The 23415-nt window shown below is 42.6% G+C and overlaps 2 long non-coding RNA genes across 2 annotated transcripts in view; one reads left to right on the plus strand and one right to left on the minus strand.

Moving 5' to 3' along the window:
• Positions 1-23415, plus strand: part of LOC119027878 — a 35899-nt gene that overhangs the window by 584 nt on the left and 11900 nt on the right. Inside the window, exon 2 of the long non-coding RNA XR_005077496.1 lies at positions 1814-1841. This is a non-coding gene — a long non-coding RNA (uncharacterized LOC119027878). The remainder of the gene's footprint in view (positions 1-1813; positions 1842-23415) is intronic.
• Positions 2023-2776, minus strand: LOC119027881. Its single transcript, XR_005077498.1, has 2 exons — positions 2731-2776; positions 2023-2533 (listed from the first exon to the last, which is right to left on the minus strand). It is a non-coding gene; the product is annotated as an uncharacterized LOC119027881 (long non-coding RNA).

Here is a 23415-nt window from a genome sequence, read left to right on the forward strand (position 1 = left end):
TTAATTGTAATGGGGATGCAGGAGAGTATGGAGGTGACATGGATGTTGTTGGTTTTTTTTGTCTTGTGAACAACTTATTGTCTCACAGGTGCATCTTAGTATTTCACATGTGTGAGATAGTGATTCATGCGCCTTTTGACTAATTAAACAGTGCAGTCGGTTAAATACAGACTTGTCATGGATCAGACCATCTCATCATTTTAATTAATAAATTAATTAAAATCAATAAAGTTTGTTATTGTGTAATGGTAAGAGCTACATGTAACAGGTATCTTGATGATCCACTGTGAGTGTCCAGGTGAAGGTTTTGATAGCTATAATGCTAGCCATGATGATGGAGGAGTTGTCAAGGTAATTGTACTTTGTTTATGATTAATTTATGAAATAATGTTACAGCAGTGACTGCTGGTAATCAGGACAAATGACTGACAATGGATGCAGCTGCATGTAGTATCATATTCATGTGAAAGTTAGGACAGAAAACCTAAATTTACAAAAATACCTTCAGTTTTCCACGACACTCTCACACAGACCACATTCTCTCAGGTTTCACAGTGACACTAATCATGTCATTTGTCAATCACCATCATTTGTTGTGACCTGTTATTATATGCAACAGATGTACTATTGCTCTTTATACCACAAGGGGCGCTGTTGTATAAGGCAGGTCATAGTTAACATGCTGCATGTAGAGAGGTCAGAGTGAAAGAAGAAGGAGACTATGTACGATACGACTCTGCTACTCAGAACTATGTTACAGTATAAGTTGTTGAGGTAAACGGCTCTTGTTCATGATTCCAGCGTCCACTCAGTGTTGAGTTAACACCACAGCGTTCACTTCAATCATTTGAGCCAGAGTGCCACTGCATCTCACTTACTATCTTGTGAGTGCAAGTTACTGTGTTGCTCGCACGAGATGCAGTAAGTTGCTCATATGTGATAGTAAGTCGAGATAAAAAAAGAAGCATCCATGTCTCAGTAACATTGTGGGAGAGACAAAAAGTGAGTACAATGTTTAGAACTACAACCAAACTTATTTTAACGCACTGATTTCTTTTCGACAAAGAAAATTTTACATATAAATCAGCCAGATTGTGTGATTGTGATTGTCAGTCTGGATGTGGAGGGCTGAACTTCTCCTGCTCTGACTGCAGCTGGACTGTTGTGGGGAGACTGGAACCACCTGTGAGGGCTTTAAGTGCATATATGTTATTGTAATTTAGTTGTATTGGTCCAGACCAGTTAGGACTTATGATGTTGTTGTTGTTATTATTTTGAACAAACCGTCTTGGTTATCTGGCTTCCTCTGTTACCATGGTTACAAGCCTGCTCTGCCTCCTCTGTGGGAGGGGCTTATAACGCAGAGAGGCAGAAGCACTGACCTGAGAGCTGCATCATTCTAGTGTTCTGGCTAAGTCAGCTTTAAATCACAACCCTCCGCTCCCTGTTTTATTTTGTAGCTGCTTCCTCCTGTCTTATTTTGTAGTTTGCGCCAGTGCACATCTACCACCACTTGTAAATCACAACTGAAGACTCACCTTTTTAAAATTGCTTTACCGGATGATTTGTAATATTTTTATTTCTTTAATGTATACTGTATTTGTTTACTTCATTTTGCTGCTTGAGTGCTGTTTGTTTCTGTAAAGTGTCCTTGAGTGACCTGAAAGGCGCTTCTAAATAAAACGTATTATTGTTATTATTATGACATTTACTTCCTGCTCACCTGTGTTCCCTGTTCTGCTTCCCCTCCTGTGTTCCTGTGCTCCTCACCGGTCGGATCCCCTCGGCCTCGCTGGTGTTGCCCTGTTCCCAGTGTCTCTCCGCCTGCACCTCATCAACTTGTGAGTTTAGTTTGCATTGAAAGGTACAATATGTGTAGCTGCGGTTTGCCAGTTAGCTTAGTTAGCTGTGCAGCTCAGTGTCCAGATGGGAGTGGTATTATGAAAAGGGGCTAGCCGGTTGGAAGCTAACTTCAGTAGATACCTCTGCAGCACAGTACATCACTGTCTTTGAAATAATGTCAAATCTCTTATTTATTTGCACACTTGAATGTTTTAAACTTAAATTCCTACACACAGCATCTTTAACCCGTGTTGTTCCCTCGCCCCTTGTTGGTTTGTCGGTTGCCTCCTGCGCTGGTTCCCTGAGCCTTGTGTTGTTCCCTGTATTCCTGACTCATCTCCTGTGGTTTTCTGGTTTGTCCTCAGTTTTTGTACTTTCCTTTTCCTTTTTTTGCTGGCAGTTTTTGTTGCCTGTCTTTTGAGCGTTGGCACTTTTGGATTTTATCTACCTGTCTGCCTTTGTGTCTGGTGTTTGGGTCCTTTTTTGTGTCGACTGTGACACTAGCGCTGACTGAGGAGAGGGTTTTTTTTGTGTGTGGCCAACCACACGAAAAAAATATCCTCACAAGTATCCAGCAGTTTCACACTTCCAAATGCTGAAATGCAGATTGAGCTGCGGTCACCAGCCTGGCAGCCTCCATGTCCACCTCTGTCCCCTCCACCTCCTGATATGAGGTGGTAATAGAAATGAGCTGTGAACGTATGACACATTTTGTACAAATGTCAATTAGGTATGTAGCCTATGACACATACAGATTTGTAAAAAACTGCTAATGTGTTAAGCTGGCAGCTGCTCTGATTATTTGACTGTAACAGACAATTTAATGTAAAAACACTCACCAGTCTAAAATGTTATTTCTCTATTTCTACAACCATCCTGCAACCTCACCTGAGGATCCCGACCCCCAGCTGGAGAACTGCAGTGTTACTTCTTCACAATTCAGAGATGCAACACTGATTTTATTTGAATGAAAACAATTTTAGTCAAAAGACATATTAGAATTATGTTTTGCCAAATTTGCACAATAAGCCTTGGAGGCTTTGAGGAGGAGGACAGACAAATTAACCCCAATACACCACTTTCATACAACTTATTATGAATCTGGGTGAGCACAGCTGAGCTGACCTTGATGTAACAATTCGGAATATTAATCAAGATACTTTATTTTTTTATTTCTTTATCTCAATTTGGCTCATGTAATGAATGAATGCACTTTTAGTTTGGGCTGTTTCAGATCAGGATGCTACCCCTAATTATGAAACCAACAACTGAAGCTATAATTTATTTTGACATGTTATAAAAGCACCCTCTTGGCTCTGATAAACTCATTTCCAGCCCATTTGATAGTGTACTGCAGTGGTGGGGAAAAGAGCCGACTGTGTAGATGCAGGTTCAGACAGACCCAATGTTTGATTTACAAAAAGACTTCGGCTTTGTGGTATTAACTGTGTCCTGTGATTGTGTTTGTTATATCATCTTTGGACCTGAATGTCACACTTTTGAATGGAGTTTTTCTGTCTCAAATGATGTTTGTCCTCCACTTTAGTCGTTCACCTCGAGAGTCATCAATGTGCTGCCTCGTATTGATTTGTTTGATTGGCCAGACCCGTCCACTGGGCCGTATTGTGCCCATGTGTGCCCTGGTAGCAGACGGGTTAAGTTGAATGTGTTAGACTGGTCCTCCTGCAGGGTTTCCCCCATGAGAAGTTTGTTACTGGTGTCTTTTGTCTACTTTATGGCAGCCCAGTGTGACCATTACCAACATATATCATTGCTGAGCTTTCCAACCATCTGTGTTTCCAACTGCTGCCCCACTGTAATTATAGTTTATATATGAAGCCTGGGATGATACGCTTCTTCCCCGATTTGATCCTGTCACTCTACCTTGATGCCAGTTCAATTCAGAATCTCGATTCTTGGTTGAATGCATAGAAAAGGGCCCTTGTATTCTTAACACAATATCAAACAAAACTGGCAGACCAGATAAATGTTCTGCAGACGTTTTATTTAGAAAAGTTGACCGCATTAATTGCTGAATTATTTTGAAAGCAAATTTAACAGCCTCCTGCCTGTCAGAGAAAAACAGAATGAGCGGGGGGCAGAGCGCTCCGCTGTGTTGTTATTAACATCACGTCTCCAGCGGCTGAGAGCTCCGTTGGCTGCAGGAGAAAGAAGATTTCCCAGACGCTGAATGGGTACAGCATGAACATGAAACAGACTGAGCGCTGAGTTATTTTCTACACTAAGTTCTGCAGTTTCTGATGGGTCAGTCGGGCTCAATTGTAACAGCTGGAGTTTGCTACTCTGCCAAGTATCTTCGTGATGATGCCTAAAGTTTGATGAATTACAGGATGACTTTAGCTCCAGACTGGCCACCTCGGTTACATAATACGTTAGGGGACACTGACTGTGATGTGGCTTTAAGTGTAGGGTTAGTGTTAATTTTTGTTGAGGTTTGGCTTGCACCCCTGTTAGAAACTCTTTGTAATGACCCTTAAATGAATGAAAACAGGGATTTTGGTTAAACAAATGTTTTAATATATTTTAACAATATACAACATCCTAACAGACAGGAAACGTTATATAAACTTGAAATATTGGTTATAAAATAACACTGATACTGTAGAAGTCAGTCTCAAAGATGATGCTGCAGATCAGGTGGGTCACTGAGGTGTCACTCCTCAGTCCCTGCCATGCTGAACTGGGTGTGAGAGGCAGGATGAGTTTTTCAAGATTAGTTGTAGCTTCTGAACATTTTCTTCCTGACCTGCCTCGAGTAGTTCAGGCAGTCAACCTGTGAGCCACGCAGCTTTCATTCTAGATGTTTGCAGCCTGTCTCAGTGCACCCTGTAGGCCAGAAACGTGCTCCTCTAACTCTTTTTGTTGACAATGCTTGGTGCTGCGCTGCTTACCTAAAATCTTTGCGGGGCTTATTAAGTTTCATGAACTCCACCCCCCACCTGTGGGCTCTGAGCATCCACCTGCAGTATCCAGCCTGGCTCCCCTCAGCGGAGGAGCCATTATCTTCAGTCTCCAGCCTGTGCTGCTCTTTGCTGTGCAGAGCTTTGTGTATTCTTGCCGGGCGAGATGAGGATGTATACAGACGGGCTGGCTCAGCCGAGGAAGAACTCATCACTTTTGCCCTCTATAACTTTCCCTCTTCGTGCATGAATGAACACGATCTGAGTTGTTTATTATTATAATATTAGCACTGCACTCAGCAGTTACGATCAGTGTGTTTACTCGGATCTTGTTCTGCATGACCGTTTAGCTGTTAATTGGTCGTCATTAATCAGTTAATTAGTGTGCTCTGCATGGAGGCTGTATTTATGTTTGGCAATGTGGTCAAGTTAGTGTGCAGTAATTGCACTCTGCTGTGTGTGCAGGCTAAATCTATTTCATCGTGTATGTGTACAAAAAAGTTAGATTCATGTGCGTATACAAGATGTCTTGTTTTTGCATTTCACTGCCTGTGAGAAGAAACTGTTCTTCAGTCTGTCTGTCTTTGATTGGATTGCAGAGGGCAGGGGGAGAACAGGTGATGTCCGGGGTGAGTGGGGTCCTTAACAACACAGCTGGCCTTCTTTTGGAGTCGGCCAGTATAAATGAGAGAGGGGAGTGTCGTCCTGATGACACGCCCTCACCACCCGCTGCAGGTCCTGCCTGTCCTGTGCCGTGCAGCTGGAGAACCACACCGTGCAGCAGCACTTTCTATCGCTGACCGATAGAAGTTGGTCAGCAGGTGGTGAGAGAGGTGAGCGTGCTTTAGCTTCCTGAGGAAGTAAAGTCTCTGTTGGACCTTCCACACCTGATGACACGTGTGTGTGGTCCAGAGTGTTGCAAGATTAGGTCTAACTTCTGAACATTTTCTGCTCCACCTGCCTTTACCTACTTCAGGCAGTCAACCTGTGAGCATCACAGCTTTTGTTCTTGCATTCAGTGCATCCTGTAGGTGGGGAAAGTGCCTACAGGATGAGAGAGGAGAGAACAAGAAATCATAATATACTGCTACAGAGAAGCCCTTGCCCATAAATCTTGAGCTCCAAATGTAAGAGGGCATGTTTGTCTAGTATAGACTCCAACAAATACATAGCTTTTACAGTGAGCATGAAAATTGGGATGTCAAAAATCATCATTCCCACTATTCTCACATATCGCAATTGTAATTTCTGTCAATCAATCAATAGGATTTTCTTCTTTTTTTGTTTGTTTATTACCCTGTATCGTGTAGCTCTGTCCACTAGCCATCAACTTGTCTGTGTACTTCCCATTTGGGTGCAACACTTGTAGAACAACAGTAGAAACAGGCAAGTGAACTAAAAGGCAGCAGACTCAGCGGACAACCAGTTAAAGGTAAACACAGAAGTCTTTACTTTGTCTTTAACCTGGGTTAGACAACAATGGGACAGCAGACAGATCCAGGAAATACAGCCAAAGGGCAAAGGCAGGCAGGCAGGCAGGTGGTCAATAAAGAAGGCAAAGGGTCATCAAAGCTAAGGCATTAAGACGAGACAGAAGGAGTCAGGACAGGAGAGGTAAAGAACCCGGCCAGCTGCTTGGTTCTATTAAACATGCTATATTATTAAATCCCAGTGTTGTAACAACATACTGAGGTTTATTTGGTGCAGCAGATAACAGACTGATGTGTTCGAGAGAGAGACATTAGTTATGTTTTACACGGATCAAGTTAAAGTCGTGCAGCCCTGAAGACATAGCTGCTGAAAAAGAGATGGCCCCATTTCTGGTTTTAGTCATCCACACTTCATATGTCACTGTGAATCACTCATATTTATTTGGCCTTTTTCAAGAGTGTCTCTGCTCAGTCAGACACAGTTGGAGATGAACTGCTCGTCCATTTACAGCGTATCAATATTTTAACTGCAGCAAACTCCACTTATGTATTTAGGAGAAGGCCCAGCACATGTTTACATTCATGGAGCTATATGAATAATTCTCTGTGCTGTTATATAATCATACATACAATCTGTCTGCTGGTCTGAGGTCGAAAATGAGGTCTTGAAAAAGACTTGATTATCCGTTCTGCAGTTAAATTCTGAGTTTCAGACTCTGCCCCCAGTGTTTTTTTGGAGGAACGATTACAGATTTTTAATAATTTCCATCCATCCATCTAAAGCTGAAGAAAACAAACAAGCTTCAGGCTCGAATTTCTGTCTGGCTGTTTGACAAATAAGACATCTTTAAACCAGGCAGCATGAGGTGCTGCAGAGTATTGATTTCATTCAGAGTGAATGCCTAATTGGACACTGGGCAGATTAAACACTCTTTTCTCTTTGGGGTATTTGCATGGCTGCTTGATATCCAATTATCTACGGTTTATACACTTTCTTGCAGAAATGTCCAGGTTTTGGGAGTAACGGCACTAAACACAGGAAACAACTCTGAAATGACCGTCATTTTTATAGAAGCTGTTTTCCCCTGGAGAACGAAGTTGAGCTCCTTTTACTCTCAAACAGACTTTTTTCATTTGTTCAGTATGGTCTAACCTGCAGAGGTGTGATTCCAAGGTAATGCCTTCCTACACTGGGCTCAGCTGTGCACTATAATGGATTTAAGTGAATAGTCTGAGGTACCTTTTTAGGTGTTGTCTACAGGTGTATGGATATTTTTCAGTCCACTCGGCCTTCGGTACATCCGCCAGGGAAGTTATGTTCTCACCTGAGTCTCTCCATCAGTCGGTCGTCAGCAGGATTACACAAAAAAACAGTTTGATTTCCATGAATCTTGGATGGATTATGGCACTCGGAGCGGATACAATAATTTTGTCTTCTGGGACTGAATATAATACATGGATCTTCTGAATTAAGGCAGGTGTATTTAAGTACAGTTTGATGCAGATCCTAATGTAGATCTAGGTTGTCAGCCAGTGCTGCTCTTCTTTAGGGTGATGCACTTTATAAAAAACAACAACAGGCATGCTGAATTTTGGTGATGATGTCATCGTGTCTGCTGATACACAAAAACTGGAATGAAAAAGAAATAAATCTGTGAATGTGAAGCCAAAACACACAGAAAAAAAGTGTTATCCATATACATGTTGACAAGTGACCTACACCTTCTGATAAGCATTGTTGGCAATGCCAGGGAGTGTTTACGCAACATTTTATGCTAACACTCGGGCTGACATGCCTTTCTGTTGTCCCACAGCTGCATTTATTACTGCTGAAAGGTCACAGAGTTTTCAGAGGTCTGCAGCCATCCAGCGTCTCGTTATGGGCTTCTAATCTGCTGCAGTATCCATGGATCTGTTACAGGATTCCAGCACAGTAACAACGCAGTACATTGTGTAAATAACACAAACCTGTGATGCTATGAAGTGTTGTTGTGAGTCAAGTGATGGAATTCAGCAGCTTCTCTACTCGCACACCACACACCAGCAGGCATTCAGTCACCTCAGGGTGCAAGTGGAAGGGAAGAATAGTTTCTAGATTGAGGAGTCATTAAAGCAAGAAACAAGCGCAACATTAGAAATATGCAGTATGAAGATAAGGTCAAGTAAAGCGTAACACTTAAATATTTCTGCCTTCTATTTGTAAACTTCTGTTTTAGTCTCAGGAATGCAGATTATCTGTAGGTCAGGCAGGTTAATGCTTCGTCTCTAAATGTGAATAAATGCAGAGTAAATACTGACTACACCAGCAGCTGGCTTGATCCAAACGGTCGTCTTCAGTTTCTCTCGGGGGATTTGACAGTGTCTTTTGTGCTCTACCTCAGCCTGGATATATAAAACCTCTACCCACCCTCAATATTGATGCTCTTTTAGAGAAAGTAAAGCATGCTGTAGAGACATAATTCTGTTCTTTGCTTCTGACTGAGTAAATTGAGAAATGAATCCAAATCACTGTGAGAGCTTCTGAAGCAGCATCTATGGTGAGAGACTTTTGTAATTATCATATTTGCACACTTTCTGCTGTTTGCTGATGTTTACTTGATGGGCTTGACACTTTGTGATTCACGCTGAATGCATCAGCGCTTCCAAATAAGACAGACTCATCAAGAGGATACACTAGTATAACCAGGTGATGGGGCTGACAGAAAGAAGCAGCTTACTGTTTCTTTCCTCTTTTAGAAAAAGCAGGTTTGATCTTAAAATTCAGCCTAACTGGAGAAAAAATCAATCCTGTCTTAAATGTTGATCTTCCATAAATGTGTGGATCTCTGCGTAAAGTAATGGTGATGATTTTTTTGAGCTCTGTTGCTCTTTGAATGTGAATTTCATTTACTTAATCTTCCAGGATTCTCATTTGATTGGAACAGATTAAATCTCTTTAATTCATGCAACTGTCAAAGCACATTTAAACCAAGATGGTGAGCAACCCAAGTAAACAAGAGCAAGACTGCTCACAAAACAAAAAACTGGGGAAATTATACTTATCACACAGTTTTTATGATGTCAGAAATAATGAGAGGCAGCAGTCCAACAGTGAATAAACAAACGCGCTGATTAACAGCAATGAGAAATTAATAAAAGCAGGCAAATATGCACATTAGAGAGGCTATATCAGCTAAATACTTGATATTACGTTATTGAACTCTGTCAGTGTGGTTCTAAATTACAAGTCTTGGAGATGATTGTATCTAAACCTGTACATGGATGTGCAGAAATGTGAACAGAAATTTGGATCAGCAGTATGAAGAAAAATCCTCAATTCAGCAGCAGAGAAGCAGCTAATTCTTCATCAAGGTCTCGCTTCCAGCACATGGTCTGACAGCTGCTCCCGTCCAGCAGCCAGAGTTGCTGTATTAATTGATCTGATTAGATATTCACGTGGCTCGTGGTGATGATAGCTAACAAATTTGAAGTCGTAGCCTTGGAGAGTATTTGATCCAGTCTGACTCAAACCTCTCATGCTTCTGAAAGGGTTAGAAATCCTCTGTAGCAGGGGATGAATATCAATCTCTGTCTGCTTGATCCTCAGAGAAAAAGCAATACAAACACAGTAACAGAGCGCAATACCAAACAGCATCAATTCATCCTTGGAGTCCCAATGCCTTGTGTATTTTATATGGAGTTACTTTTCAGGGCAGATGAACGATTATAAATTCTGTCTTTTCTGCTCAACTCAATTGCATCATTCTCAGCTACGCCCAGCCGACGTCAGGAGAAAACAATATTGACAGGGTTTTTGGGGCCCTGAGTAATGGGAAGCTGTCTCAGAGGCATTTCTGTTGTGTAGGTGCAGGATGAGACATTGCATAGTTTGCTAATGTGGCCAAGCAGATGGCGTTCTGGTACACGTGTACATGCTTTTCATTTTTTTTTTCTTTACTTTATCTGAAATTTAAACAGTTTCCAAGTAATGCATGCAAATGTAGTCTGGAGACAGATTTTGCATTTAGTGGCGCTGTGTAACAATATATAGCAATTTGCATATATGAATCACTTTTTTATTGGTTGAAAAAGAGCTGATTGCATCGTGATGTGGAGAATGAAACCTTCTCCGTCTCTCTCTGATGCCAATACTAATCCTGTGGATGATTTTTTAAAGTTGTTTGATGCTGCTGAATTGTGGATTCAGTGTTTTGCTCAGGATTTCATGAGAAAATGGTGGGTGGCTTGACAGACAGCTTGAAAGACAGTTCGTTGAAGCAAGAGACCAAACGTTAGAGATTTTTAATACTGTTGGAAGAGGTGAAAAATATTTTCAGATCATTATGACACCGTGGTGGGACAGATAAGAGTTTGGCAGCCCGCCACAGTCCTTGGTACTTAATAGGAAACACTTGGATTCTCTGCGACTTTATGTACGTTCCACAGAGCCTCTTTAGAGTAAAATATATACATGGATCAACTCTTCAAATGGCCTCTATTCTTGGTTGTACTTTACCTGTAATTATCTGGATCATCCCTTTAAATCACTAAACACATGCCGTGTGCAGTTCACAGCAGGACACTGCTACATCTCGAGGTGCTTGTTGTGGTCTTTTGTAAAGTGGCACCAGCTGGAGCAGAGTCTTTCAGGACTAAACAAACACTTTTGAAAATGATTTAAAACAGCAGAGAGGTGAGCGGAGAGACAAAGAGATGCAGAACAAGAGAGGAGACAGGATGACAAACGGGGGAAGAGGAAGAGAGTCCGTGTGTTACCTTAGCTATTCAGAGGATTGCACAGATCAGCATAGCTGGAGAGGACTGGGATGCACTCTGGGAAGATGGAGGTGCTTTGTATTTGGACTCGTGAATCAGTGTGTAAACTGCACACGCCCTGGCCTGATCTAGCAGGGCACACTCCTCTTTTTCTGTCTCAGCTTGTTCCTGCTCCTCACCTTCCTCAGCCTTACCTTGTTTGCTGCAGCGTCCCCTCACTCCCCTCCACCCGATTTTCATTCCTCAACAATGCCGACCCTCCCACACACTCTGTATTTGCAGTTGAAAACACTTTCCGTGTGCACAGAACTGCACGTACTGTGTGGAAGACAGCGTGGAGGTGCGCTCGCTCTCTCGTGCAGACTGAAGTAAACCAGGGAGATGTAACACCCGACATTGTACATTTAGGATGTTGTTTTGCATGTGTTGGAAATATGCACCGATTTCTAACAGCTGGAATAAAACGGTTTATTTGAACCATTTCTCTCTCAGTGTAGGATATGGAGTCAGGTCAGCAAATTGGATCAACAGAAGTCACTAATTATGTTCCAGATAACATCTAAAACGAGACTGTGTGTGTAGAAACTGTACAAACACAATTTCACCACTTGACAGATCGTCCCCTGCCCTTCTTTAATCGTTTTATTTTAATTTCATCATCCACAAACGTTCATCCAGCCTTCACCTCTCTTTCTAATAATCTCATTCTCACCACCACAATTTATTCTTCTTCTCCCCTCGCTGCCGACTTATTCCCCCTCGATAGAAAAATAATGAAGAAAGACAAAATTTCATCATTTCTCAACACAATATAGACCTACAGATGCCTGGACTGTGTGTGTGTGTGTGTGTGTGTGTGTGTGTGTGTGTGTGTTTCCTCGAATGGAACCATATAGCATTTAAATCATCATAGTTGTTCGTGGCTTTCAGTGTGCATTGCAAAAAACCAAACTGTGTGTAAATTTGAGCTTTAACATGTGATTAAAGAGTGAGTGTGTGTGTGTGCGTGTGTGTGTGTGTGTGTGTGTGTGTGTGTGTGTGTGTGTGTGTAGGTGGCATATGTATTTTAAGTCAGACATTTACTCCGAGTGTGTGCGTCTGTATGTGCACGCGTGTGTTATGACGTGTTTGTATGAGCTCTGTGAGCACTAACCAAGCGGAAATGACAGTAATTAACTAAACGAGCTACATCTGCACCTGAGGGGGGGGTGGGGGGGCATGCAGAGGGAAGTGGGGTATGAAATGGAAGGTTTTCAAGCAAAGTGGAGGACTGTAGAAATGAGACGAGGAGGGAGTTGACAAGAAGCCATTTTCATCCAGCTGTGACAAAAACGTTAACAACAGAGAAAAATACGCTGTTAAATAACCGTCCTCCTCTCCTTGACCTCGTGCCCCCCAGGTGAGGAGCGAGAGCTGGCTGTAACCCAGAGGGAGTCGGCCCTTCTCAGGCACACCAGCTCCCTGAGCCCAGAGCTCAGACTCCGGGCCTCAATGATTCAGAAAAGCTTAATGTATCACAGCTGTAAGTGACCTAGAAAAAAACCTGTCAAATAGAAATAATTCCTCCCACAGTGAGTGCTGTAATTCTTTATGACTCCTGACATGGCAGTCTATGGATTCAAGTGGAGACATCAGCACTGGAGAGCAACTATATTTTCTTTTTAATGTTAAATGTAGCAGACACATGTACTGCAGGTTACACCATGCTGCTTCAAAGGCCAGTGTTGATAGTTCAGCTGTTTCTCTGCGTTTGATGCGCTGCACTGCTGATACAGTGGAGATGAAACCTGTTATTATTACACTCATGATGATTAAAAGTTTGAAAATAATCCCCCATTACACAAAATATCCTCGAAGTAGCGTGCAGCTCCGAGACGCGAACGTTACTGCTGCAGCTTTTTTCTGCTCCTGCCGCTGATCCGTTTGAGATTGGAGAGGTAAAACAACGAAAGCCCTCAATGAATAATTGACATTGCCGCAATATTTAATGATGATGGTGCAACATGGTGTAACAATGAAGGGGAGGAAATGACTTCACCTTACTGTTACACAGCGTCTACACACGGGTGTAGCATGAGGAGCTTGTTAGAGCAGCAGCTTCAGTCCTCCAGCAGCGTCTGCACAGGATGTGGTCAGGAGCAGGTTTGAAGTTTAGGTAAGCCGCCTTTCACCAGCCCTCTGGGCCCGATCACTGCAGTTATGTGCTTCAGAAAATATGCTTTTGGTTACGTTAACTTGAGAGCTGCTCCGCTGCCTGTGTAGACAGCTGGACTGATTAAAACAGAAGTGTATCTCTGCCGTCAGACGCAAATGAGAGTGACTGAAGAACTCAGCTGATTGTGTAGATAACCACATGTTAAAGCTGTCAGGAGGGTAAAGGCACGTTCATGTGCAGCCAAAATCAGTGTTGCTGTGTGGACAGTGATGCTATAGATGTAGCAGTATTGAATATTTGTGAGCATTTGTTCAACTAATCAACAGATTAATTCTCTGTTTTTGTTGGGAATTGCAATCTGGATTTTCTGGATCCACCCTGACGAGAAAAAAACTGACGTGGCGAAACGCTGAATCACAGTGATCATTTGGGCATTTTTTTTACTCTAAATTAAATATGAATATTGGTACAAATCATTATCTCATCTCTCTCTTCTAAATCCCATCAGTCTAACCCTCGTAGAGGCAGCGAGGGCTAGCCAAGCAGATAATAGTTAATGGGCAGACATGAATAATGGCAACACATTCCAGGAAAGATACTGTTTCAGCTCTGTAAAACTGAAGGAGACAGAAGCAGTAATTGAGCTCATTATTCTAACGCAAACTCCGCCTCACGCTGTCATACATGTTTCAGCACTAACTCTTCAAAATGGATCTCCTAAAATGTTAAAACGGCAGGAGATGAGCACTGAGTGTTGCAGGTGCTGAGTGAGTGTGCGTTTGTGTGTTGGGAATATGAGATCTGCATTTCCATGCAAAACAGATGGACTGTAAATTTAAAGCATGGTCTTTTAAAATGGTTTCAACAGATTTATTACTGAAACGTGATCTATCAGGACCGTGAGGGGTTGCTGGTAGTGATGAGCCGACAGAAAATCAGCACCTGACTCGCCGGTTCTGCTCGGCTTTGTGGAGCTTTGTAGTTATGAGTTTGTGAGTTTTAACTTATTGTTCAGCTGTCTGGTTGAGACTTCACTGTTTTGGTTCGCTCTCAGCAATCTCAAAGAGTTGTTTTTTGCTACAGCAGGCAGTTTTCTTTTTTCTTCCAGCAACTTAAACTTGAAAACCTGCTGCACACTATCTGCTCAGCACCAAACGGCAGAGGCACGCAGTTAGCGATGAGCTAGTGAAGATAGTCTCGTGTTTTAACAGCTAATGAGCCGGTGTTAGTATTTGACGAGGTGCACAATAATGTGATGACCAGTACCAGCCCAAAAATTAACATTTTAGATGATATGACAGGCCGATAAGATGATGTGATGCAGCTGTCGACTTCTGTAGTTTACTTATTATTGTATTTTGCATCTGTTACTATAATAATGTTGGAACCGTGGAAGAAACGTGATGATTATGTTTTCCAGGTGGACAGAAACACAACTCTGCATGATTTATAATGTTGCTCTATAACTAAAAGCTGCATAAATGCACAAAAGTTCACCATATCAACTTAGAAGGAGATGAAATGTCAGTGTTGGTTTCACGACTTTCCGTTGCCTCTAAATGGCCAAATAACATCAGCTGTTTGAGGTTTGAGAGGGCAGATTCCTGCAGATGTTTACTGTCGGTGAGAGGAGCAGAGTTTACAAATGCTCAGTGTGTGCAGGATACTGTGGGCTACGGTTCATGATTCAGACAATTACATCCACCTGTTTCCTCCTGTGAGAGTATGCAGCTCTCCCACATGTCTGCCTGTGTGTGTGTGTGTGTGTGTGTGTGTGTGTGTGTGTGTGTGTGTGTGTGTGTGTGTGTGTGTGTGTGTCTACCTGTCTGTGTGAACAGTTGTAGCTACTGTTTGGACTGCTGTCAGCTCTGTTTGTGAAGTTGCATGATTAACAGGGAGAATTGGAAACATTGGAATACATTTCCCTTTATGTTACAGTCTGTCGTTAGTCAGACTGCAGTGATGAGCTAAACGAGGTTTACACATTCTTTATAATTTATGAGTTGAATGAAATTAATCACAGTTCAGTCACTCCTTTGTTTGTCTTTAGCACACATCCATTAAAAGGAAGTGAATGTATGTCAAATGTAGCTCAACACATGAGAAGCTTTTTATTATCCGGCACTTTAGTTCATTTTATTTTACTTGATTTAGTTGATGGTGGTGAATTTTTACCAGCAGGTCAGAAAAAAAATCAGATAATTGTGAATATGCTCACATAAATGACTCCTGGACTGTCTGGCTGCCTATTTTAAAGTTTTAAGAGTATTTTGATGATATTACCATCAGTAATGTCAGCAGTCGTCAACTTTTCATATCATCCTGTGTCTATTCTGGAGTGAAAAAAGCAGAAACTTGAACTCAAACAGGTGCAATGATTTTTTAATAATTTATATATGATGACTAAATGTAAGCCTCCTGTCAGGTTGTGTATGAATCCTGCCTTCTCTGCAGGGCACAAGTTGGATGACATGTGACTGTGTTCATTGTTATTTTTGACTCTGATGTCTAACCAGCGTGTGAGTGACTGAGCTGAGAGGGAAGTGTTGCAGGAAGCAGGGGAAACGCAAACAGACCGAACTGGCATGTGTAGTCCTTTCTGTTTACTGCCACTTCAAGTAAACGACTCCTTCTGATTTTGTCTTCATCCTCCAGTCATGTGATCTATTTGGCTCTGCTGAGTGGTTGAGTCAGGCATCCAGTTGGAGTGGAATCAGTGAAGTGTGAACATATAGTGATTTTTACTGCTGATTCATGTTATCTTATGCTTGTCATGGCCAACAAGCTGAAGAGAGGCAGAGAAGTCTGGCACCTGATAAGCATCGTGTATAGAAATAATCTCTTTCTTTGTGGTGTGTGTGTGTGTGTGTGTGTGTGTGTGTGTGTGTGTGTGTGTGTGTGTGTGTGTGTGTGTGTGTGTGTCTGTGTGTGTTTGTGTTTGTGTGTTTGTGTGGCTCTATCTAATTTATTTAAAACATCTAAAACTGGAACACACCCATGTGGTTTCACACAAGTCTCCTCCAGCATCATGAACTGCCACACACACACACACACACACACGCACACACACACACACACACACACACACACACACACAGACCCGAACCCAAATATATCAAGAGATACTAACCACACACACACACACACACACACACACACACACTTTTCGTGGTGGGATGAATAGAGGCAGAGATGCCACACACACATGCACAAACACACTTCAAGCCAGACGAACACACACAGCCACTGCAAGTACACAAAAACAGAAAACGCATGTAAACACAATCTCGTTAGGGCATCGCTGACAGACATCACATAGCAGGAGCAGAGCAAACGCACAACATCAGAGAAACACACACACACACGGATACAAACACATTGCGTGCACATGTGTAAACACACACCTTCTTTATCTCTCCCTGCACACACACTGGCTAACACGTGCTGACACACATACCCTACAGCTCACTGCACAGTATTACACATGCCAGTGAGCTGATGGGAGTGGAATGGCCTTACTCCATGTTTTATGTGTTGGACCGAAGCCCACTTGTTCACTTTGATATGACCCGGCAGCTGAAAAACATATTGAGAATTTATTCATACACGTTTTGAAAATTCATCTCCAGACTTGATTCCTCTGCGATGCCGCCCCGGATTCTTTCTGATCAGCACCGTGTAGCTTGTGTTGGAAAGCGTGTGAAGATAAATGTTGAATACTTCATGGAGTAGCTGCGTATCGTGGCCTATTGTGTACTCTTTCCCAGGTACTCCTATGGATTTAATTATGAATTGGGGTTGAAGTGAGTAAATAAAATATATATTTTGTGTCCTAAGAATCGTGTTATTTCTCCATCACCTTCGCAACAATACTTCAAATTGTCAAAAAGCAATGAAAAGGATTTTCAGTTGTAGCTTGAACTGCCACCAAGACAGACTAGAAGAGAAATTGCCTGCCATGACATGAAATTACTTCTCTATAAATAGACACCTTTCAATTTTTCTCCCTCCAAGACTTTTCCTGTGGTTTCGCTGTTGCTGCTGCTGTTGCAGAGACTGTGTTAGCAACATGGCTACTGTTAGCAGCATTACTGCGGTCCAAAGCAAAAGATGATGTCACGTTTTTCTGTTTAGTTGAATGGCCAGGATAACTTATATGTAATCCTTATTAAGTGTTTTTGCAGACGGCAGAAAGGTCATAGGTCAACGCAGCCACATCAACCACAGGCAACAACAGATAGGAGATAAAGAGGGAGAGTTATTCCCCAGATTTCCTTAAAAACATGCTCGATTTTGTGAGTTGTTGAGTCAGGAGGAACTTTATAAACTTTGTTTAACGCTGTCTATGACAAATTCTTAATTATTTGGGCCTTCTTGTCAATTCGGCACATATTATACAAACATATTCTTTCTCTCTTTGTGCAGGGAGGGGAGATGCACTCACAGGTGGTTGCTTGAGACGTATGTCAAGATGCATGTTAATGCCAGGGATAAATATAGTTATTAATGATGACTTGCTTTGAGGAAAGAAATGTTTCATAGAGTCTTCAGCGTACTTCATAAAACTGATAAATAAGAAAACTATAGAGAGACTTGAGGCCTGTGAACACTTTATGTTCATACTTAGTCTCTTTCTCAATCGTCTGCATGAGCTCTTTCATCAGACTTTATTATCAGTCATTGTTTTTTATAATGTCTAGTTTTAGGGGGTGCTGCAGCACCCTAAGCACCTTTAGTTCCTGCCCCCATCTCATCATCTACCTCACACCTGATTATACACCCGTCCCAGAACAAACATTGCTATGTGTTGTTGATGAAAATTACTGTATGTAGAATGTTTAATAAAGGTAAATGGGATGTATGGGATTTTGTAATGAGAAAATGTCAGACACAAAATTACAGCTTTAAGAGGAGGTGCATGTGGAAGAGAGAGATAGAAAGAGAAAACGAAAGACAAGCTGAAGACTGAAGACCAAAACTCAAGGAGAAAAGTAAGAAACTGGCATGAATATAAAAATACTGACAAAAATTGGAAAAGACTAGAAGTCAACAACGAAGATGCATTATGTTATGGTGCACGCCTGAAGGGGAATTCAGAAAGAAAGATGTTAGTGAAACTATTCTTCTCTGCCCTTTTTTCCTGTGAGTGTTTACACCGAATGATCTCTCCTCCTCTGTAGTGCAAACACATCTGAACCATGAAATGTGACCCTCCGTCTTTCGCTGTCAGCCCACTTGACAGCTCTGCACATCATCACGTCGTCGACAACAGACTCTCTAAATTGTTTCTGGCTCTGGGAGAGTCTCATAACTACATTTAAAACCACGCTGCTTCAAGGTCGTCAGAGAATCGTCTGAGCAATGTGCCGCTTTCTTCTTTAGAGAAGCGTAAACGTTGAGGCGAGGGAGCTCTGGGTATATCTCTCTTTATCGACCCGGGCCGACCTCTCCTCACTCACTCAAATTATTTTACCATCTACCTCTGCATTAATCTCGCTGTCTTCTCTACCTCTCCTCACCCTCTCGCTCTATCTGTCCGAGGCCTCTCTGCACTCCTCCCTCTCTTGATCTATCTGTCTGTCAAGCGGACCCTTCCTCTGCTGCATCTCTGTTTCTGTCCATCCGTCTGCATCGCTCTCTTTTTTCTGGGGACGTGGAGCCCATTCAAATCGATCACATCACCTCGTCCATGTCCCCCTCGCAGCACACACACACACACACACACACACACACACACACACACACACACACACACACACACACACACACACCCCTCTCTCTCCTCCTCCTTGTACACCCGTAGCTGTATAGACAAGTCCATCCATCAGTCTCTCCGTCTCTGTCTCGCTCACACACAGATCTCTGTTTGGACACGCAAAGTTGCATCTGTCCACTCGTCTCTCGTATCTTGTCTTTTGCATGTTTGTCCGCCCGTCCGTCTCCGCCCGCCTCGGTCCAAGCGCAGCCGCGTCTGCTGTTTGTGTTTCCAAGACGATGCGCTAATACAACGCTCCACTGCTTCATTACCATGGCAACAGAAAGCTGTCCCCTTTCATTACAGCGCTTATTAATGTCACGCACACATGTGAGCGTGCACACACACACACACACACACACACACACACACACACACACACACACACACACTTGCCGAGCTTGAATGGCACAACACATATGTTTAGGCACACAAACACACACACTGCCATGGTTACTTGCACACACACACACAGAGAAATTACGCTGGACAACAGAGTGATTCACAGACTTTACAGTCGCCATATTAAGCGTTGTGCTCCTCCTCCAGCGTGTTAGACGTTCAGCATAATGCAGGACACGCACTGCTGAGCTCAACTTAACAGCATTACGTGCACTTCACTGCCAGGCTGGGACCTCAGCAAACGATGCACACTGCGCACCACTGCTGAGTCTGAGCTGGATGCACAATCCTCCGGCCAACCACAAGCTGAAGCAGCAGGCAAAACAAAATCCAGCACATTGTATCATACAGTAGGAGATCTCCATTTTGACACCAAGCCTATAATTGAGAGCTTTCTGAAGAGGATGCAGCGCGAGAAAAATGTCCGTCAAGAATATCAGAGAAAATCTGTTTGGTGTGCCGTCATTTTGTAGCTGTCGATCTTTTTTGTCTTTTGTGTGAAATATCTTCTGTGTAGTTATGGGGAAGGAATTTTAATAAGAAACTGAATAAACAAACTGACTTCAAAGGACTACAGGATTATTCAGTGATGTGAAAATAAATATTTCTGCATTTGAATTATTACCCCATTAATATTGTAGATATTAAAAAGTTTGAATTTCTTCTCCAAAACTGCATATTGTTCCTTTTTTTTTTTTTTTTACACGTTTTGTAACTGGAAGGAAGCCAATGAATAAGATTAAACATCTATCAGCACTAAATGAAACCTACTCAATATTCAGTCACAGCTGATGCATACTGATGGACAGATGTGTTTTTCTGCAGGAGGTGAAGCTCCTTCAGGGTGTGTATTAAGCTGATGATACCACTTTTATACAACTCAGTGGTCAAGGCAGTTGTCACCTTTTCCCTTCCTTGCTTGGCTGGGCAGTATGAGCCCTGCCAGCTGAAAATTGGCTGAGAACTGTAGCAACCGAGATTACAGGTGTCAAACCACCTCAGCTGGCTGACAAGTGTAACAAGCAGGCTGTCAGGAGAGCTAAGGCTGCCTTAAATCGCCCCGCTGCATCTCATTTATAAAGGGATAGAGTGACTCGACTGCCGGCTCAGATTGGAAAATGCCAACAGGTGGATAAACATAAGGGAGAGGCTGCAGACAGATGGGTGACAAATTAAAGCAAAAACCTGGATAACGAATGCAGAAACGTAATAAATAGAAAAGTCTGAGAATGATGTGCGTCATGGCCTTCAGTCACCACATGATACTGGTATTATACATTTGTATGGTTTTATTTACTTCAGAGGTTCATGGTCACTGCAGTTGGTTCACTTTCTTCTAGCTGTGCATTAAATTAAAATACACTTCAGTGGTTACATCAGGAAGTGAACTCATCATTTATACTGTTGTAACATTCAGTTCTGTCTGGTTCAAGTCTAAATTCATTTGATACAAACTGGGCCTACAGAGACGCTGTTTATAAGGTCAGTAGCTCAGCAGCCGCCTGTTTGTGACTGAGTTATTACTTCATGATCCTTTCAGTGGCTTTAAATATGTTTAGTCGAGTACAGTTTGAAGGTTGGTGCGTTCACTCACAGGTGTACTGAACAGCGTTTTCCCTACAGTGCAGGGGCCGTTATTTCAGCACCCATTATTACCTATATTGTATAAAATGCAGTTGCATATTAAATTAGGTTTACGTGAAATGTAGGCCAGCCGATCATTTGATTTATAAACAGGTCGGCAGCGGACGTAGCGTGGTTAGTGCCCGGCGTGTCGGCCTCACCCCCTGCAGTCTCCTCAGTGGCTCGTGGTGTCGAGGGCATGTCAGAAGCTATTATAACCCTCCACTGTAGCTCACCACAAATCATGATTACACTATCATCAGGGTTGTGTCAGTAAAATGTTTGTTTTTCTCACATTGACTTAATGTTAATGTGTATTTTCAGACATTTAATCTGTTAAAGACTCGGTTTATAGTGTTTTATTTCTGTCCCCTCCCTCCTTTTTATGAACAAGAGAACTGAGAACACATTGTTTTTATGAAGTTAGCTGGATCTTTGTAGGTGAAGTTTACAGATGTCACTTGGCTAAAAGCAAAGTTTTGGTTGTAACACTTTCTGTATATAGCCAAAACTCACTTGTGAGGGATAATCCACATTAATCCACAACCGCAGGTGAGTGTGTCACGCAGTTTAACAACAGAGCTCCTCTACTCTAACTGATCTGTGGCAGCAGATTTGGGAGAATCCCTTTGTTAAACTTGTGTGCATGTCATCAATATTTTAAGCTCCCAGCAACTCCAGTATGTGACTGTAAGAGCAGCTGACGGTATGTGAAGCCAGAAGCCCAGCGTTGTTCCAACTGCTGTGTCTCAGTTCAGGTCTGCATCCTGCAGAGGAGCAATTACGTCACAACACTGCGGAGGCTGTCCCAGTCTGAAGGCTCCTCCAGATGCTCCTTCTTCTCCCTGTCTCTGGAGGACGCACCGCTACGATCCTTTGTGGCCTCACATATCCTAAGATTCTTTGCACGCCCGAAAAAGAAGAGAAGAAAGGCCAAAAGAAATGGCCACTTCACATGGTGTAGATCGTCACTTTCGTGGGCCTGGGCAGCAGAAATTGTGACGTAAGGGTAAAACATCTGGTGACGCAACCAGGAAATGCTCCAAAGTTTAGACCGTCCCGTTTAACTACGGCTGACGAGGTTAACAAGGTCCGGAGGACTCGCCTTCAAAGACCACGAAGTCTGGGTCCTTCAGAGGACGCAGACCTGAACTGAGACACAGAAACTGAGTCAGCTGCACATCTCATTCACACTTTGTCATCAGAGGTTGTGAATGTAAATCAGCTGCCACTAACAGTTCAGTGCTGCTTCTCTTCTCAGCCAACAAAGAGTATTAACAGATCTGAATTGAGTCTTGTGAGTGTAAATTATGTAGTGTTGGCTATTGTACTTACAAACTAACCTAATTAGATTCAGTAAGGGATTCAAAGGATTTGGATTAGATGAAATGATTTCATAAAAAGCGATTGAACCCCATAGTATTGTTAATAATCCTTTAACTCTTCTGCTCTCCTTTATCTACATCTCCTCTAATCAGTGGTTTACTTCACAAAAGGATAAGCAGCCCTATTGTTTTGTACACTCAGCGTATGGCTTAATTTTCCTTCCTACTCTTTGTACACTCGACTTTTTATGTTGTCATGCTCGTGGTTTTGCTTTATGCATTCGACTCAATAAGCTAGCTGCCAATAGACCTGCACATCAGGACCAAGCTGTTCAAACAGGCCCGGGTACAAAGCACAACAGCATGTGGTGAAAGGTGCTCTCACTTCTTTTCAAGCAGGATGACGGGCAGAAATAAATGTTTCTATGGTGTAATCAGTTAGCCGATCTATAGCGCATCCTTGAGCCAGTGCGTGGCATTTGAGGCTGTCGAGATCAGACATCTTCCTGAAATAAATTGTAATCAATATGGACACAGACTGATAGAGCCTGTCTGCTAAAATGAATCCATTTATGCCACATTTCTTGCTTTTTAAACAGTGATTAATAACCACTTAGAAAAAAAGATGAGTGTCCACAGCCGCAGTCCGGTTTAATGAATGAGGCCCACTGCAGGGAGAGGGACTTTCCAGGTCGCCGGTCTGGGAATCTGGGCCATGGGCTTAAAACATTTAAGTAGCCATGTCAGGAAATATCCCAGACTGGGGCTTTAATAGTAGCTTCAGTATCACTTCCACCCCAGTGGCTGACCGGGGCTTCATGCCTGCTTCAATTCTAAGTGGATGTATTCTGCATCAGTGGATCGCCTTCATTGAGATACATCAAATATGGCTGCTGCATGGTTCCAGCCTGGATTTCAGGAGGTTTATCTCACATCCTCTCTGCCATTCTGCCTCTCGCTCTGTGGTTGACAAGGGACTCGTGTTACGTTTGTTTTCCAGCTGGGTGTAAGCCAACATCGATAGCACTTATCTGTGCTCTGTTGATCTGCCCTGGCACAGGGGGGAACGACGGGATAACCCCTCTCGTGTGGCATTTCTGGCAGGCAAACCTCAACAGCGGTTGGAGCCGATTTCAGGAAGAAGTTTTCAAATTGGCGGGGGAAGATTAGTCCCAGTCCCAGAGTAAATCCAGTGGAAATGAAGAAA

This window comes from Acanthopagrus latus, chromosome 10 (assembly GCF_904848185.1).
Source record: "Acanthopagrus latus isolate v.2019 chromosome 10, fAcaLat1.1, whole genome shotgun sequence".
Lineage (NCBI taxonomy): Eukaryota > Metazoa > Chordata > Actinopteri > Spariformes > Sparidae > Acanthopagrus > Acanthopagrus latus.